At 51.3% G+C, this 17,642-nt stretch overlaps 1 protein-coding gene across 4 annotated transcripts in view; it reads left to right on the top strand.

Moving 5' to 3' along the window:
• Positions 1 to 17,642, top strand: part of NUP210 (nucleoporin 210) — a 109,177-nt gene that overhangs the window by 716 nt on the left and 90,819 nt on the right. The gene's annotated exons all lie outside the window — the stretch shown is intronic.

Genomic DNA, 17,642 nt, shown 5'->3' with positions numbered 1-17,642 from the left:
CCCGGGCCCCGCTCCCTTCCAGCCGGAGGCGCGCGGAGGCCCAGGCGGCGCCATGCGCAGTGACGGCGACCCGCGCGCAAGCCGCCGAGCTCCGCGCGCCTCCGGCTGGAAGGGAGCGGGGCCCGGGCCGCAGCTAGCTGTTTGTGCGGGAGGAGGGAGCCCGAGAGTCGGCCTGACTTGAGGAAGGGCTCCGGGAAGGCCCTACCAGGGAAAGGGGTCTTCAGGACTTCCCCTGTGGGGAGAGGAGTGCCCTGGAGCTCCTGGGCCGGGGATGGGGGTCCGCGTGGTCTTACTCTTCCCCTTCATGTCCAGGACTCTGGGGAGTGGATGCTCAAGGCCCTACAAAGCCCTAGCCCGGAGACGCAGGTTTCTTGGTTTTGTCCGGTGATGGGGGACTCATCCCTGGCGCCGGACTGGTGTGGGAGTTGGGTTTGTGGGGAAGTATGAAAGGCGTGCGTGGGAAGAATCATACCCGTTCGGCATCGTTGGGAGGAACATAAACCTTTGATGAAAGGTCTTGCGAAGGAAACCCTAGGGACCCATTTTACAGATGAGAAATGAAACGCAAGGACTGCTTGGTGATTCATCTCCAGTTGTCCAGAGTGGGGTTAAGCCTTTATGCTCAAAACTCAGGCTTTTTTTTCTGTCCCCTCCGCGCTTCCTGGGGCATCAGGAATTCCACATTCATTGTGGAGGGGTGGGATCTCGGAAACCCCAGAAAAGAATGAAACCAGAGGCCTCCGTTTGTTCCCTCTTACCCCCTAGACCGAGAGGCCTGGCTGGGCAGGGTAATGTGGCGCAGACCGTCCATCTAAGCCGCCAGAGGATTCAGCTTCTACTCTCGCAGGTGGAGACAGCCCAGGGTGTGACTGAGGCCCCACCTTGCTGGAGATGAAAAAAGGCGGTTCTCTGCCCGCTGGCTTCCATGAGGCGCTTTTGCCTCTCCCTTCCTTTTCCTGTTTGATGCCTGGGTCAGTGCTGAGGCTCAACAAGGTGTGATCACGTTTCAGAGAACAGGTGTGCGTATGTATGTTTTGAGTCTGTCTGGATATCAGTGTGTGCGTATCAGGCAGACATGCTTGGCCCCGACCCTGGCCCAGAGCAGCGGTCTTCCTCCTCAAGGATGCTATTTGCAGCTATGTGTTTTCTGAAAGCGGCCTTGTGAAATAAAGTCATGCTGAGTCAGCCAATTGCATTTGGGGCTTAGTGCCTTATGCCCCGGGAGAGTCTTGTTTCTGGCTTGGCACCAGAGGGTGGCCTTTGGCTCAGAAGTTTTCTATATACCTGACTAGGGCCTTGTCTTGTGTGGGAAGATGAACTGCTAGTCCATGCTTTCCAGGAGATACATGCTTGTTCTCTGGTGGAGGTTGTCTGTTCTCTTGATATATGCGCAAGAAAGAGGAAGCTGATTGTTAAAAACAGCTGGCTTCAAATGAATCCCTTTGGATGTATTTGTGTGCTACTTCCTTTGAGATTCTATAGCTACACTCTTTTTCCCCCCCTAAGTACATTTTCTTTTCTGAGAGGGGCTGGTGTTTTTAATTTACTTGTAAAGCTTCTTAGGAGGAAGGGGGGGAAAACCACATTCCTAATCTCCTATGCATCAGAGAAATGCTAAATACCTTATGACTTGTTTTGCATCTGATCCATCATTTTCATCGCAAATGTATGACTGCTTAGCTTATGTGTCTTTTCAGAGGTATTTGGTGGTGGTGATTTTCCCCTGAATTTCACAGGAAAATCTTCCATCAATCAAGCATTGAAATGTTTATTTTTAGTAGTGCTGCTCCTAGTTTAGTTCTCTGTTGCTTTAGTTTTTGAAGAATTTCCTCTGGAGGTTTTAAGAGTTGGCATGCAGATGAGCTATACGTCCGCAGGTATCTGAACCTGGGAGGAAACTATCCCCTTCATCCAGGAAGTTAAGTCTGATGTGGAAGAACAAAAGAATTAAAACTCTCCTGGACCTTGGGGGAACTTTTGCTCAATCGTTTGAATTTGGAGCCAGGTTCCACGTTTACACTGAAACCGCTGCATGTCTCAGCCAGTGCCTTAAAGTTGACACTTTTCCTCTTTCTTGATTTTATAGCATCAAATAGTCGGACAGCGTTTGGCCCGGGGAGCCCTAGAGATCGTAATGCAAATTGTCCTCGGGGCCTCAGAGAAGGAAGGGCTCCGTGATGTGGCATAAACACAGGTGGTCCCCGACCAGCGATGGTTCTATTTAGATTGTTCAGCTTTATGATGGTGCAAAAGCGATAGGCATTCAGCAGAAACTGTACTTGGGACTTTGAGACTGTACTTGGGACTTTAGATCACTTCCCGGGCTAGCGGCATGCAGTCTGACGCTCCCTCCGCGAAGCTGGGCAGCAGGCAGCAGCTACAGGTCAGCCAGGCGATCACGCGGGTCAACACCCAATACCCTTACAAGCATTCTGTTATTCACTTCCAGGTACAGTATTCAACAGTTACAGGACACACTCGACCCCTCATTATCAGATAGGTCTGTGTTAGAGGATTTTGCCCAACCGGAGGCTAATATAAGTGTTACCAGCACGGTTAAGGTAGGCCAGGCCAAACTATGATGTTTGGTATGTTTGGTGTATTAAATGTACTTTCAACTTGTAATACATATGTTTTTGAAGTTTATTTTGGAGGGAGGGAGAGAGAGAGAGAGAGAGAATACAAGTGGGAGAGGGGCAGAGAGAGGGAGAGAGAGAATCCCAAGCAGGCTCCCCTCTGATAGCCCGATGTGGGCCTTGAACTCACACACCATGAGATCATGACCTGAGCCAAAATCAAGAGTCGGACGCTTTACTGACTGAGTCACCTAGGCGCCCAATAGTTTCAATTTGAGATGCATTTATTGGGGCCTGAGCCCATCGTAAGTCGAGGGAGATCTGTGGCAATAGTCTCTGAGTTGAGTGGGAGCTCCTGGGATGCCACCATTCCCACCTCCTTCCGGGACTTGCAGCCTCTGGCTAATTGGCCAGCCACTGATTGACTCACAACGCTGAGATTAAGAGTTGCACACTCCACCGACTGAGCCAGCCAGGAGCCTCAGGTCTTTTTTTTTTTTTTTTTTTTTTTTTTAAGGTATCCTTTTATATACAAAATGGCATTACATAGAGAATTGGGAAAATATAGAAAAGGAGAAATAGGCCCTAATCCTTCAGCGTAACACAGCCAGTCACTATTTGAGCTTCCTTTTAGTCACTAATTCCCCCCCCTGGAGCTCCTTTCTAACATTGCCTCATGCTTGGTACTTGGGTCATTTGGTATCTTTTTCTCTGCTAACCACCAGCTCACATTAAGGCTCAAGTATTTTTCTTTTCTTTTTCTTTTTTTTTTTAACTTTATTTATTTATTTTGAGACAGAGAGAGAGAAGGAGAGAGAGAGAATGTGAGCGACAGAGGGGCAGGGAGAGAGAGAGTCCCAAGCAGGCTCTGCAATCTCAGCATGGAGCCTGACACAGGGCTTGATCTCATGAATCAAACGGTGAGATCATGACCTGAACCAAAATCAAGAGTCAGACACTTAACTGACTGGGCCACCCAGGTGCCCCAGGTCTCAAGTATTTCTTTATGGTGTTTCATTATCTTCCAAAATTCTGAGTGTCTGAGCACCATTCTGGTGTTCCATCATCTGCTCACGCTTTCCCCTGTGATTAAAGTCCCAGGTTGTTGTGCTTTCTCCCCTGGCCTTGTCTTGGAGAAAGTGAGTATCTTAGGTCAGTTTCCCAGTGCAGCCTGAGACGAGGACTTGGTTGCCTGTGGTTTATTGGAGAGTGTGCTCTCCTGGGAGGCAGGATAGGGAAGAGGAAGGACATGAGCAAGGATGTGGTCCCAGAGAAAGTCTGTGTGACTCTTGTGACCTTGTGCAGTTGAAACGCACTTCAGGGCCATCTCCCTTGAGGTACAGGGGAAGCCTGGGTTTCGAGCTCGCACCCGCAGTCAGCCAGTGGCTGCCGCTGGGGAAGGGGGTGTTGTGCAACCTTCTGGGGTTCTGGGTGAAGCAGACCTATTGGCCAGGGGTGTTTGAGTGGGTTAGGTTATGCGCGCACACCATGAGCGGCAGCATGCCCCCCGCTGAGAGCGGGGGGGATCAGCCTGGTAAAGGGCATCTAGGCAGGGCATCCTAGAGCCCCCACTAAGCTGCTGTACCCAGACTTCTCCTCCTTCCCTGTGCCCGAAGAAGCCTTCCCAGGGCACCCTGAAGCTGCCTGGCGTGTTGGCCAGGCTGGGTCCTGAGCCAGCGTGTACTTCTCGGCCACGGGTGTTAGGGTTCTTGGGAGGCAGATGGGAGCCCTTCCTGCTGTGGCGGTCCCCACACAGTGGCCCTTGTCCTTGACATGTGTTGCGTCTCACACACCTCAGATGACCCTTGGCGAATCGGGGCACTTAAGAGCCGACAGTCCCTCTGCCCTTGCTGACCCGCGGCTGTGTGAAGTCCAAGGCCAGCAGCGCACCTCCCAGGGCCTCTAGGCCAGTCCCGCTGCAGCCTGGGGAAAGTGGAAGAGAAAGAGGAGGGGCAGGGTTTCCTCTGGCTCTTCCGGGGCCCCTTCTGCACACCGAGCCAAGGAGGAAAGTCAGCCAGCCAGCTGCCTTCTGCCGAGCTCACGGACTCGGCCTGAAGGACGGAGGCTGTTCACGTGCTTGAAGCTGGACAGGTGAGGCAGTAGAACCCAGGGGAAACTGGAGAATCAGGCCCTGAAATCGAAATAAAAAATTGACAATGTGGAAGCTTAACCACAAAAGTGGGCTTGATTCAGCGGGAGGCCCATCAGTGCTCACTGTGAAGGGCCATCCTGCCCAAGTGCACTGGTCAGCAACACACATTTCACAGATGAGGCCTGGGGGTCTACTTAGCAGGGGATGAATGTCTGTGACTTATACCCGAGCCAGGCGCCACTCCTGGGCCTGGGGCCTGGGATCGTGAACAGGCAGATGTGTTGGTGCCCTGCTGTCCTGGAGCTTGTAGCTGGCTGGGAGAGTTAAATGATAAACCAAGATGAAATGAATGGCTGCATTTCCTATGGTAAGAAGTCTGCGAAGGACATAAAACAACACGTTGTGACAAGGGCCGCAGAAGATGGTAAGCGATTTTGGGCAGGGTGGTCAGGAGAAGCCTTTTTGAAGCTGACCTGGGACCTGAACGGGTACCAGCCAGAGGGAGAAGCGGGTGCAAAGGCCCTGGGGAGGGGCCGAGCTTGCCGGAGGAGCACAGACAAGGCATGTTTGGTGAGGGGAAGGGCAACGTACGAGAGGGTGACAGGGGCCGGGCCATGTGGGACCTTGTGGGCTGTGGTTAGGAGAGAGGAAGTGGGTTGCCAGGGTCAGGGCTTGGGACGTGTTAGCCTGGGACCAGTTCATTCTTAGGGCCTTGCTCTCTGCTCTGCACCCGCCTCGAGGTCGGCCTGCAGCTCGGGGCTGCCGGGGCCTCGTGCGGTTCCCTTCGACGACTCACAGAGGGAGGTGCCGGTAAATGTGTGTTGACTTGAGTTGACCTGGTGCTGGGTTGTTTTCTTCCTGCCTCCTTCGCGGTCTGCTCTGCCCTGCTCTGCCCCCACAGTTGGGTGGCTTCCTCCCTGCAGGCCCTGCCTCTGCCCCAGAGGGGCCGGAGCCTGCAGGTGGAGAGGAGGCGGGCTGTGCGTCCCTCCACTCCCACCCACCCCCTGCTCCTGTGCATCTCTCACTTCTCGTTTTTGGACTCTCTTTCTGGCCTGGCCTTGGGTTCCCCTGCCCAGCTCCTGTTCCTGTGTTCTGAGGAGTGGTGAGTGGTTCCCCCAAGGCCGCGGGGCCCCAGAGCGCCTGATGCAGCGTGTGTGAGCTGGCCTTCTGTCCACAGAATGGGAAAGACTGACCCTTCCAGAAGCCACTGCCAGCCCGTTAGGTTTCCTCAAAATAAAAGTGGATTTCTGGTGCCAATATGCAGCTTACATTTTTGTTTGTTTTTTAAATTGTGGTAAGATACGCATCTTGCAAAATTTACCATGTTAATCATGTTTAGGTGCACAGTTCAGTGGCTTGAAGTACATTCACACTGTCGTGCAGCCATCCCCACTGTCCATGTGCAGAACTTTCGATAATCCTCAACTGAAACTCTGCCCCATCAGGCAGAAACTCCCCCTCCTCCTCCCCCCACAGCCCCTGGAAACCACCATTCTGCTTTCCTTAACACCTTTGAATATTTGCTGTCTCCTGAGAGCAGACATGCCCCCCCCCCCCAGAGTCTGGTAACATTGTTTTGATACATTTGTTTTTATGGTTACCAGAGATGTAGGGCAAACGGTATGGGCTTTTCCTTTTCACTAGTGATACAAGGTTTCCTTTAAGAAAATTATTTTTGGGGGCACCTCGGTGACTTAGTTGCTTAAGTGTCCCAACTTTGGCTCAAGTCATGATCTTGCGGTTTGTGGGTTCGAGCCCCGCATTGGGCTCTGTGCTGACAGCTTGGAGCCTGGAGCCTGCTTCGGATTCTTTGTCTCCCTCTCTCTCTGCCCCTCCTCTGCTTGCTCTCTGTCTGTCTCTCTCTCTCTAAATAAATAAAACATTAAAAAAAAAATTTAGTTATTATTTTTTAACATGTTTTATTTACTTATTTTGAGAGAGAGGAGGGGCAGAGAGAGGGAGAGAGAGAGACCCAAGCAGGCTCCGCACTGTCAGCAGAGAACCTGATGTGGGGCTTAAACCCACGAACGGTGAGATCACAACCTGAGCCCAAATCAAGAGTCGGACGCTTAACCGACGGAGCCACCCCACAGGGTTTCCTTTTAAAGTGCTTTTTCTTTAAAGAAGAATCCATCTAGAAGAAAAAAATAAGAAAACGATGCAAGGGTTACCTGGACGTGACTGGACCCCTGGAGGGCAGCATACAGAGAGGGGGCCTGGAGGTGGGGAAGGGGCTGGCAGACCACAGCTGTGCAGGCAGCTGCCCGGGAAGCCGGACATGCACATCCAGAGGCTTCAGATATCGGAGGGGGTGTGTGGCAGAGGGAGCCAAGATAGCAGAACCAGTTTTGTTTTTTTTTTTTTGGGAATCCCTTTATATTATTCCCCACTTAATCCTAAAAAAAAAAAAAAAAAAAAAGGCAACCAAAACAAAAAACCCTTTTTGGTAAGAAGGACTGCTCCCTGTGCAAATTGGTAGCGGGAGATGAGCTGGTTACTGGAAGGACCAGGTCGCTGTCCCCAGGGCCAGCTCGCTCCCGGGACCACACGGGATGTGCCAGCGCTTCTCAGCCAGTGGGTGGTTCACCCGGGTCCCTTCAATAGGCCCTATAAGATCAAGGACACTTTTCAGAAGCAGGATAAAGGATACACGTGGGGTTGTGATTCAGGAGGGGGCTGAGGCCTCTTCTGCTGGCGTCTGGGAGCCCAGGCCCTCCCCTCGGGCAGCCCCAGGGCGGGTGGGAGGCCTTTGGCCCTGTTTTGAATAACAGCGCCTCCAGCAGGAGGGAGTAGGGCCCTGTCTGGACTGGGACCGGGACCAGGACCAGGACCGGGACCGGACCGGGTCCAGAGCCAGGCGGGGCTGAGCCTTTTTTTTTTTTTCTAGGAATGTGACCTTGGGCTGGTGACTTAACATCTCTGTGGAGATCTCAGGCGTCAAATGGGGGTTTTACCAGGATGCTAGGAGCAAATGAAACAGTTGCGTTGTGTTTCACCCTGTGCCTGACAGAATAAACACATGAGGAATACAAGGGTTTTTTTTTTGGGGTTTTGCTTAAAAAGAGAGAAAAATACCAGTACTTTGAATGAAATAAAGCAATAAGCCTTGAAGAATTCAGTCAGGGGTGTTTCTTTCGTCCAGATTCTTCTGCCTATAGGCAACAGGAAGCTCAAGCCAAAATAGTTTAAATAAAACCAAGGAATGTTGTTTTGGCTTCCGGAACTGAACTGAACGCCCTCGCTTCTGTGCTGCAGGGGTTCGTGTGACGTCAGCAGGACCTGGCTTCTCGGTCCTTGGGTCTTGGCTTTGGCCGGGTACCCTCCTGGGGTGTCAAGGTCACAATTCCAGCCATACAGCCCCCAGAGTCCAGTCTAGGGGGGCACAGGCCACAGCACCCATTTGGGCTGACTCACCTGGGCACATGCCTGGGTCTGAACCCCTCTCCAATCAGGTGAACACAGAGAGCCGATTGGCCAGGCCCCAGCTACCTGTCTCCTAGAGTCTGGAGCAGGGTGAGCTCTCTGCAGCCTTATGGTCTGAGAGTGTGAGGAGAGGCAGCACCCACAGAAAAGCTGGGTACTGTTACTGAGAGAGGTGGATGGGGGCTGGGCAGCCAAAATCCAACATGGGCCACCAATGGGAATGACATCCTCCTTGCCTTCCATTCAGTTAGGACTTTTGGTGAAATTAGGTTTCTAATTAAAAACCTTCTCACAAAGAAAAGTCCAAGCCCAGGGGTGCCTGGGTGACTCAGTCGGTTGAGTGTCCGACTTCGGCTTAGGTCACAATCTCGCAGGTTGTGTGTTTGAGCCCCACGTCGGGCTCTGTGCTGGTAAGCATGGAGCCTGGAGCCTGCCTGGGATTCTGTGTCTCTCTCTCCCTCTGTCCCTCCCCACTCATGCTGTCTTTCTCTCTCAAAAATAAATAAGCATTAAAAAAAAAAAAAGAAAGAAAGAGAATTCCAAGCCCAGATGGCCTGTCTGTAAATCCTACAAAACACTTAAGGGATGGATAGTACATGTTTTGTATAAAGTCAAGAAAGAAAAAGGAGTGATGATACCCTAGGTCATTTTTATGAGGTCAACATTCCACTTGTTGCCAACCAGACAAAAACATTACAAGAATAAGAAATCCACAGGAGAAAAGCACAAATTCTTTAACGGAATAGTAGCAAGTCAGATCCAGAAAACTATAAAAAGGATGATGAGTCATCATGACCCACTGGGATAAATTCCAGAAATGCAAGGTTGGTTTAACATTCACGATCACGGTAAGTCACCGTATCAATGGAATGAAGAAGAAAAGCCATATAATTGTCTCCATAGGTGCACTGCATTCAACACCCATTCACGGTTAAACATTTGTAGTAAACTAGGTGTAGGAGAGGATGTATAACCTGATACCGGGCACCTGCCAAACCTTGTACCAGAGTCTTGTGCTAAAGGTACTGGGGGCAAGAAGTCCCCAAGGAGTCCACAAGCCGCGGACTCGGTCTTCACATTGTCTCTGAGGGAGTTGGACAGGAAAAGGTCATTGCCAAGCCACTGCCTGGAGACATTTATGCTTGCTGAGCCGTTTGCCTTGAATGCTCTTCCCTCAGATATTCAAAGGGCCAACGTCTGCCTTTCCTTCAGAGACATTTGAGTCTGTGCTCGTGTCACCCTCTCTGTTAAGGCTTCCTCTGACCATCCTCCTAAAAATCGCAACCTTTCCCGTCCCTGCGTTATGTTTGTCCACAGCCCTATTGTGTAAGATCCTGCATTCACTTACTTGTTTTGTTTATTCTTCGCACTGAAATGTAAGCTCCATGAAGATGGGGATTAATGCATATCTTGTCCCTTGGTGTATCCCCAGCACTTAGAGCAGCAGATAACCTGGAGTACAGCATATAACCCAGCAAATGTGGATTCGGTGCATGAATGCATGAGGACCAGTGGGGCTGTGGGGGCTGAGAGGAGGGGGTGAGGAGGCTTGGGGATGGGGCCGTGCAAGAGCTGCCATTTACCGCGAGCCACGAAGCCATGAAGGCCGGCAGCCTGAGAGCCGGGAGAAGGAAGGGCATGTGAGGTGGCAGGAACGGCAGAAGCAAAGGAATGGAAGTATGAAAGCTGGGAGGGAGGGCGGGAGGGAATTCCGGGCAGAGGTTAGACTTGAAGTCTGATGGGTCGGGATCTTGCTGGCAGTGTGGTTTTGGGCCAGTTACCCTGTCTTGGCTCCACCGTTGACGGTGGGGGTCCCGGATGAAGCTGCTATGGGGGCCTGACAACAGGGACCAGGGTCAGGCTTCGCTCAGGGAAAGGGATGGACACGGTGAGGCATAAATGTTCATGATCTAGAAGGACCTGCATTGTCTTCCTTCCCTTAAAAAGCTAAGTTCTCGTGGTCAGCACTGCACGAAAGGCCTCTCATTTGAGAACCTTGTGTTTCCTGAACTTGAGAGCTTGCTATGTTCAAGGCCCATAATGAGAGCTTTATATCTTCTATCCCATATAATCCACCCCGATCCTTTGCGGCAGGAACTATTTTTATTCCACTGTGCAAATGAAGAGACAGAGGCCTGGAGAGATTAGATTGTTTGCTTAAGGCCACACAGCAGGTGAGTGGCAGCACCCTGCTGTCTTAGGACGTCACCTTGTAGCAGAGACCAACAGAGAACAGAGGGAAGCCTGTCACCATCACCAAGTGCCGCTTACCATGCTGCGCCAGGGGCCCGGGGGAGCCCTGGGAGCCTGTCCTGTGGGCCCTGGGGCGTGCCGGTCAGTGGGAAGACGGGGCCCACCAACCACCGGCTGAGATGTATGGAAGGACCGTGCACGTGCAAGCTGGGGCATCACGAATCCTGTCGGTGGACTGACAGTTAATTTAAACTGGGGTCAGAGGAAGGCTCTTCAGCAGAAAAGCCGTAGGAGCCAGGACTTGTCTCTTCGGTGGAACACGGTGTTATGTGCAAATGAATTGGGCTGTGCAAATTCATTCATTCATTCCTATGTGCAAATGAATTGGGCTGTGGCCACAGAGAGCTGGCTTCCGTGGGCGGCAGGTTACCTAGAGGGCGTCTCAGCTGTCTGGGCTGCACGCGGACCTGCCTCCTAAGCTGTTAGTGCTTGTCTGTCTCTGAGCCCCGTCCCCCGGGGTCTGTCCCGAGGATCCCGTGCCCTGTTGTCTGGGATGCGTGCGGCTGCCACGTTCGGTCTTGTGGCACGGGACACATCCTCTGCTCCTCGCCGTGGGACCTGCCCAACCAGGGAGGGGACTTGCTGGTCTCCAGAGTCCCTGACGTCGGTGCGTGAGACTGCTCTGTCCTTGTTTTTCTGGAAGCATGGGGAAATGGCAGCTGATAGAGTAGTGCCAGAGAGAAGGTGTAGCTGGCATGGTGGGACCGGGTCGCTCTCCCTCTGCCCCTTGTCTCCCACGCCATGAACCTGCAGACGCTTCAGGCCACTGTCAGAGTTTGGCTTTGTCTTACTCATGACCTGCATTGGGATTTACTTACTGTTTCCTACAAACTGACTCATTTTTTTGGCAAATTGATACTGTCTTTAGTATAAACATTTATGAACTCATGAGTTTGATACATTTGTTTTTCGTAACACACTTTACAATGAAAGAATAACAATTGAGGGACACCTAGGTGGCTCAGTCGGTTAAGCATCCAACCTCCACTCAGGTCATGATCTCGTGCTTCATGAGTTCAAGCCCTGCATCAGGCTCCGTGCTGGCATTGTGGGGCCTGCCTGGGATTCTCTCTCTCTCTCTCTCTCTCTCTCTCTCAAAACAAATAAACCTTTTAAAATTTTTTTAAAAATAAAGTGAAAGTATAAGAATTGAAATATATAAAGAGTTCATTTAAAAAATAGTTCGTCTGTAAATGACTCCTCTTTGCTGTTGTGTGTATCATACCCCGGTGAAAATACTTATGAAGGGGGAGAAGGATCTGACCTGGAGTTGCACAGACCTTGCTGTGATCCCTGGCCCTGCCACTGACAGCTGTGGGGCTTGGGGAAAATTACTTGACCTCTCTGAGCCTCAGTTTTGTTTTCCCAGATAGGCCAGCTGGAGGATAAGTAATCTGATGGATGTAAGTATTCAACCCTGGTTTAACATGTGGTGGACAATCCCCTTTCTTATCTTCTAACCCCTCCCTGCGTTAGTAAGGATTCTCTAGAGAAACAGGACCAATAGCATATAATTTTATTATATACAAAGGGATTTATTATAAGGAATTGGCCTGTATGATTATGGAGGTTCACAAATCCCAAGATCTGCAGGGTGAGTTGGCGAGCTGGAGACCCAGGGAAGCCAATGATGTAATTCCCATCCAAAGGCTGGCAGACTGGAGACCCAAGAAAAGCTGATGTTTGAGTCTGAAGGCAAGAATAAGCCAATGTCCCAATTCAGAGGCAGTCAGGCAAGAGAAATTCTTTTTTTCTTGGAGGAGGGTGAGCCCTTTTGGGCTCTCCAAGCCTTCAACTGATTGGGTAAGGCCCACCGACATTAGGGCAATCTGCTTTAGTCGGTCTACTGGTGTAAATGTTAATCTCATCCAAAAATACCCTTGCAGAAACACCCAGAATAATGTTTGCCCAGTTAACCTCGTGGCCCAGTCAAGCTGACCCCTAAGATTAATTACCATATTCTCCCAGCACACACACACACTCACATTTAAAAAAAATTTTTTTTAAGTTTATTTTTTGACAGAGACAGAGTGTGAGCATGAGCTGGGGAGGGGCAGAGAGAGAGACAGAGGGAGACACAGAATCCGAAGCAGGCTCCAGGCTCCGAGCTGACAGCACAGAGCCCAACGTGGGGCTCGAACTCATGAACTGTGAAATCATGACCTGGACCGAAGTTGGATGCTTAACCGACTGAGCCACCCAGGCGCCCCCCCCCTTTTTTAAGTTTTATGTAAGTAATCTCTATATCCAACATGGGGCTCGAACTCACGACCCTGAGATAAAGAGTCATACGCTCTTCCAACTAAGCCAGCCAGGTGCCCACCGCTTTTATACTTTAATCGAAACATGGTCCCTGGATGTCTCAGCACTAGCCAGATGTGAGGTACGCCTGCCCATCATCACCTCTGTTATCTCCTCTGGCACTCCCTGTCTCTGTCTGCCTGCCTCGGTGTGATTAGCCACTGTGTCTCCAGAATTGCCCGTCCTCCCCCTTTGGAAAAGCGAGTCTTCTCTTGCCGGATCCTAGACGCAGAAACATTCCAGAATTGCATATGTGTGGCCAACTCTTCCATTCCCAGCCCTGGGAGGAGCCAGCCTGAGTCTCCGGGGCATCTGTGGGGTTTTATGAGCCCACCCTAGAGAGCTGTGAGATGCAGACACAGCCCTTCTGTGTAGTCGGGAGGGGACTCGAGTAGCAAAACACCCAGACCCGGCCTTGATCACGTGTATCCTGGCCCTGGCATGGCCTTTAACTAGGTCCCCTTGTCTTTCTAAGCCTCAGTTTGCTTCCCTGTACAAAGAGGGCACAGCAGTAGTTTTCTAAGTTGCGTCCAATGTTAGGGGGAAGTATGTGCATTTCAAAGCTGAAATAGTTCTGAGGCACATTGGTGGCTCGGTTGGCTGAGTATCCAACTCTTGATTTCGGCTCAGGTCATGATCTCATGTTTGTGGGTTTGAGCCCCGCATCAGGCTCTGTGCTGACGGTGCGGAGCTTGCTTAGGATTCTCTCTGTCTCCCTCTCTGCCCCTCCCTCATGCATGTGCGCTCACTCTCTGTCTCTCTCCCTCAAGATAAATGAAGAAAGAACGAAGTTGAAATAGTATTGAAAATAACGAAGAATAACATAATGCATACCCACAATGTTACCATTGGAATTAGCCATGGGTTACAATTTATGTATTTGTTTCCAGTCTGTTTCTTTTGGGTGAGAAATCTAACACTGCCAGTAAAGCTCAAGTTCCCTTTGCCACCACCCCATGTTTCACCCCTTACCCCTGGCAGTCTCTGTTCGGAGCTCGAGTCCTGAGGGTACCTTTCCCTTTGCAATTACCAACACTTTGAATGTGCTGTTTCATCCAGAATCCACTTGAACTTCACCATGACAGGGGCACATAATTGCTGGATTCTGTGGTTCTTTTGTGCCTCCTAAAAGTATAGCTGAGGGGCACCTGGGTGGTGGCTCAGTGGGTTAAGCATCTGACTTCGGCTCAGGTCACGATCTTGCGGTTCATGAGTTCGAGCCCCTCATCAGGCTCTACACTGACAGTGCAAAGCCTACTTGCGATTCTCTCTGCCCCTACCCCACTTGTGCTCTCTCTCCGTCTCTCTCAAAATAAATAAAAAAAAAAAGAAAAGTATGACTGAAGCAGGCAGGCCTCACGACGCCCCAGAAAGACTCAGATAACTGAAAAGAACCCTTTTGCTGGTAACAGAAACACCACTGGAACGGCTGTCTCAAGCCCTCCTGTAGGGCGGTGGCATGAGCCTTCCCAGCGTCACATGCAGCCCCCTGGTGCTGAGAGAAGATTCTCGGGTGAAATGGGCGGGGGGGGGGGGGGAACAGGGGGGGGTCTGCCCCAATCCTGTCTGTCCGCCACATCTGTTGACGTTCTTTGTCACTTTATGAGGTGCCTTCTGGCCCTCCCAGCTGCTCCGTGAGGAGGGAGCCTGGCTCCCATTGTCCCAGCTTAGCCGAGGCGAGCAGGTGCAGGGCTCACATGCCACTACATGCCCGCACTGGAGGCTGCCCTCCCCTGCCTGCGCGGATCGCGCTGTCTTCTGGCTGGGACCCTGGACAGCCCGCTCACTGCAGGCCCGAGGGTGGGTGGGGTGGGCACCTCCTTCCAGGCGGCTGGAGGCCAGGCACGCTGCTTTTCTTATCTGGAGGCTGCACTTCGTGCCCTTGTATCAGCCCTAAGTGTGAAGATGGGGAACTTTCTCAAGAGGGGCAAGAGCCGTCAGCACCCACCAACTCCAGAGCTGGTCCTCGGTGGGGATTAGAGGATATCCCCAGGACAAGTGGTGAGCTGGGAATAGTGTTTGCCTGCCTGGCTCTCAGTCCTCTGAGCTGGCCGTCGCATGCCTTCACCACTCACCTCGTGTGACAGTGACAGCTTGGGATGCAGCTGGTCCGCATGTTGGAATGATGAGGCCTGGGGTATGTTGGGTTACATTATAGGTATAATCAAGGTTAATTCACCCGTTGCTTGAATAGGGCTTTTTAATAGGAACTTCAAAACATAGGCATGAATCGGCCGAGCACAGCATTTTTAGGGCAGTCGACTGCTCCGTGTGATGTTACAGATGGTGGATATGTGTCCTCATACACAGACTGTACAACCCCAGGAGTGAACCCCCCGCAAACGATGGGCTCTGGGTAATGATGCTGTGTCCGTGTAGGCGCCCCAGTTGTCACAAGTGTGCCTTCTGTCCAGGGGTGTTGACAGCGGGGGAGGCAGTGCGTGTGCGGGGGTAGAGAGTATGGAACTTTCCACACTTAGCACTCAGTTGTGTGCAAACTTAAAACTGCTCTAAACAGTCTATTAGGGCGCCCGGGTGGCTCAGTCGGTTAAGCATCTGACTCTTGGTTTCGGCTCAGGTCACGATCTCACAGTTCGTGGGTTCGATCCCCGCATCAGGCTCTTTGCTGACAGCTCAGAGCCTGGAGCCTGCTTCGGATTCTGTGTCCTCGGGGGCTTGGATTCCCTCCCTTGACGGTAGGTGAGGTTTATGTTCTGAGTACTTCCGGTGGCGGTGTTGGTCCATCTCCAGGCATCCTGCCAGCAGCTCAGCGTGGGTTCGTGATGTCTGTGCCACACAAGCATCCCTAGGTGTGTGTGGAGGTGCCACTGTGCCTGCCTGGCCCCGGGAGAGGCACTCGGTGACAAGTGGAGATAGATGTCTTTTTGGCTGTGGTTTCACACCATTGCTTTTTAGCACCAGGCGTTTTTGGTTTCTTACAAGTTTCTTTCTGAATACCCCAGATCAATGGAGTTCCAGTGAGTTTAAGCCAAGGGCTGGGAGGGGAGCTAAGACTGGTAGAACCTGCTCTGTGCAGAGTGTAGCTTCTAGGACAGTGCTGGGTGGGCACCCCTCCCCTGGGTCCTGCACGCTCCCTGAGCGCAACACCTTGTTCTCTGCTCTGCAGAGTGAATCGGAGGAGATTTTGCACCTGCTGACGATCCCCTGCTGGCTTGTCATGGCTCCCAGAATAAATCTGAGCTCTTTACTCAGAGCCCCCCAAGCCTCCCTGACCTCAGTTCCTGCCATCTCTTTGACCTCAACCCCCACCATCTCCTTCAAAGATTTTTTTCCCGGTTTTATTGAGCTATAATTGACACAGAACATTGTATTAGTTTAATGGTGGACAACAGAATGAGTTGATACAGGTGTATGTTGCCAAGTGATCACCGCAGTACATCTAGCTAACATCCATCACCATACATAGTTACAATTTCCTTCTTGTGTTGACAACTTTTGAGATCTATTCCCTTAGCAACTTTCAAATGTGCAATACAGGATTGTTAACTGTAGTAACCATGTTGTACCTTATATCACCAAGATTTATTTTACAGCCAGAAGTTTGTACCTCTTGATTCCCTTCACCCATTTCCTCCATCCCCCTGCCTCTGGCAACCACCAGTGTATTCTCTGTTTCTGTGAGTTTGGTTGCTTGTAGAGTCCACGTTTAAGTGAAATCATACAGTATTTGTCTTTCTCTTTCTGACTTACTCCACTTAGCATAACACCCTGAAGGTCCATCCATGTTGTCACCCAACGGCAGGGTTTCCTTCTCTTTTATGGCTCAGTAATATTTGTGTGTGTGTGTGTGTGTGTGTGTGTGTGTGTGTGTGTGTGTGTGTGTGTGTTTTCCACATGTTCTTTATCCACTTGACCACTGATGGTCACTGAGGTTGCTCCAGTGTGTTGGCTGTTGTGAATAGTGCTGCAGTACTCACGGGGGTGCAGATAGCTTCTCAAGTCAGTGATTTCATTTCCTCTGGTTATGTTCCCAGAAGTGGAATTGATGAATCCTATACGGGACTTGTATTTTTAGTTTTTTCGAGGAACCTCCATACGGTTTTCCACGGTGGCTGCCCCAATTTGTATTCCCACCGATGGTGCACGAAGGCTCCCTTTTCCCCACATCCTCGCCTTGTCTTTTTGATAATAGCCATTCTAGCGGGCGTGAGGTGATAATCTCATTGTGGCTCTGATTTACGTTTTCCTGATGATGGGACTCCAGATTTTGAAAACTGCTCAAGAAAGGCCATTAGTGGCTTGGGGTGGTGGTTAGGAGCACAGGCTTTGGTCAACGCCTCTGGTCTCCTGGAATGGCGTCCCAGGCCTCAGATCACACTAGTCTTTCTGTTCCTGGAGCCCTCCTGGCTGCTGCCCACCTCCGGGCCTTGCCCGAACCCCCCGATCTTTGTGTGGTCTTCACCGAGACGCCTTCCCCGGAAACTTCCATGAGCACCCTGTCTGCAGAGAGCTGTAATGGCACATGCTCACCCAGCACTTTCTGTGGAGTCTCCTCTCTGCTCACCCCCACTACTTCTCATCCCACCTTGGCCCAGGAACTGTCGTCAGCCTGTCATAGGTGGGGAGCCGTGGCACCGGCCTTGGGTCACTCCCCCAATCACACCGTCCCTTCATCCTGTCGTGGAGCCCCGTCTCTCCATGGGAAGCCATCTCCTAGATTTTGCTGGTTTATTTGCGCTTATCTGCCTTTCTTCTCATCTTTCCCCTAATGGCACCTCTGTGTGCACTGGGACTTTACGATTGTGGTTGTCTTCACAGCTGGTGATCTCCAGGTTTCGTAGGACCTGTTGGGGGGTGGCTAATGCTTGGGTGGCTGCTCTGTGCCAGGCCCGGCCCAGAGGTCAGCACAGATCCACGGTGTTTCCTCCTCACCTGACACCAAAGGCAGTTTTCCCACTGATAGAGAATTATTTCCTTTTTTCCCCCAATGCTTATTTATTTATTTTAATTTTTTAATGTTTATTTATTTTTGAGAG

This window comes from Herpailurus yagouaroundi, unplaced genomic scaffold, assembly GCF_014898765.1.
Source record: "Herpailurus yagouaroundi ecotype Mexico unplaced genomic scaffold, PumYag 183, whole genome shotgun sequence".
Classification (NCBI taxonomy): domain Eukaryota; kingdom Metazoa; phylum Chordata; class Mammalia; order Carnivora; family Felidae; genus Herpailurus; species Herpailurus yagouaroundi.
This window is presented reverse-complemented; position numbering and strand designations above follow the sequence as displayed.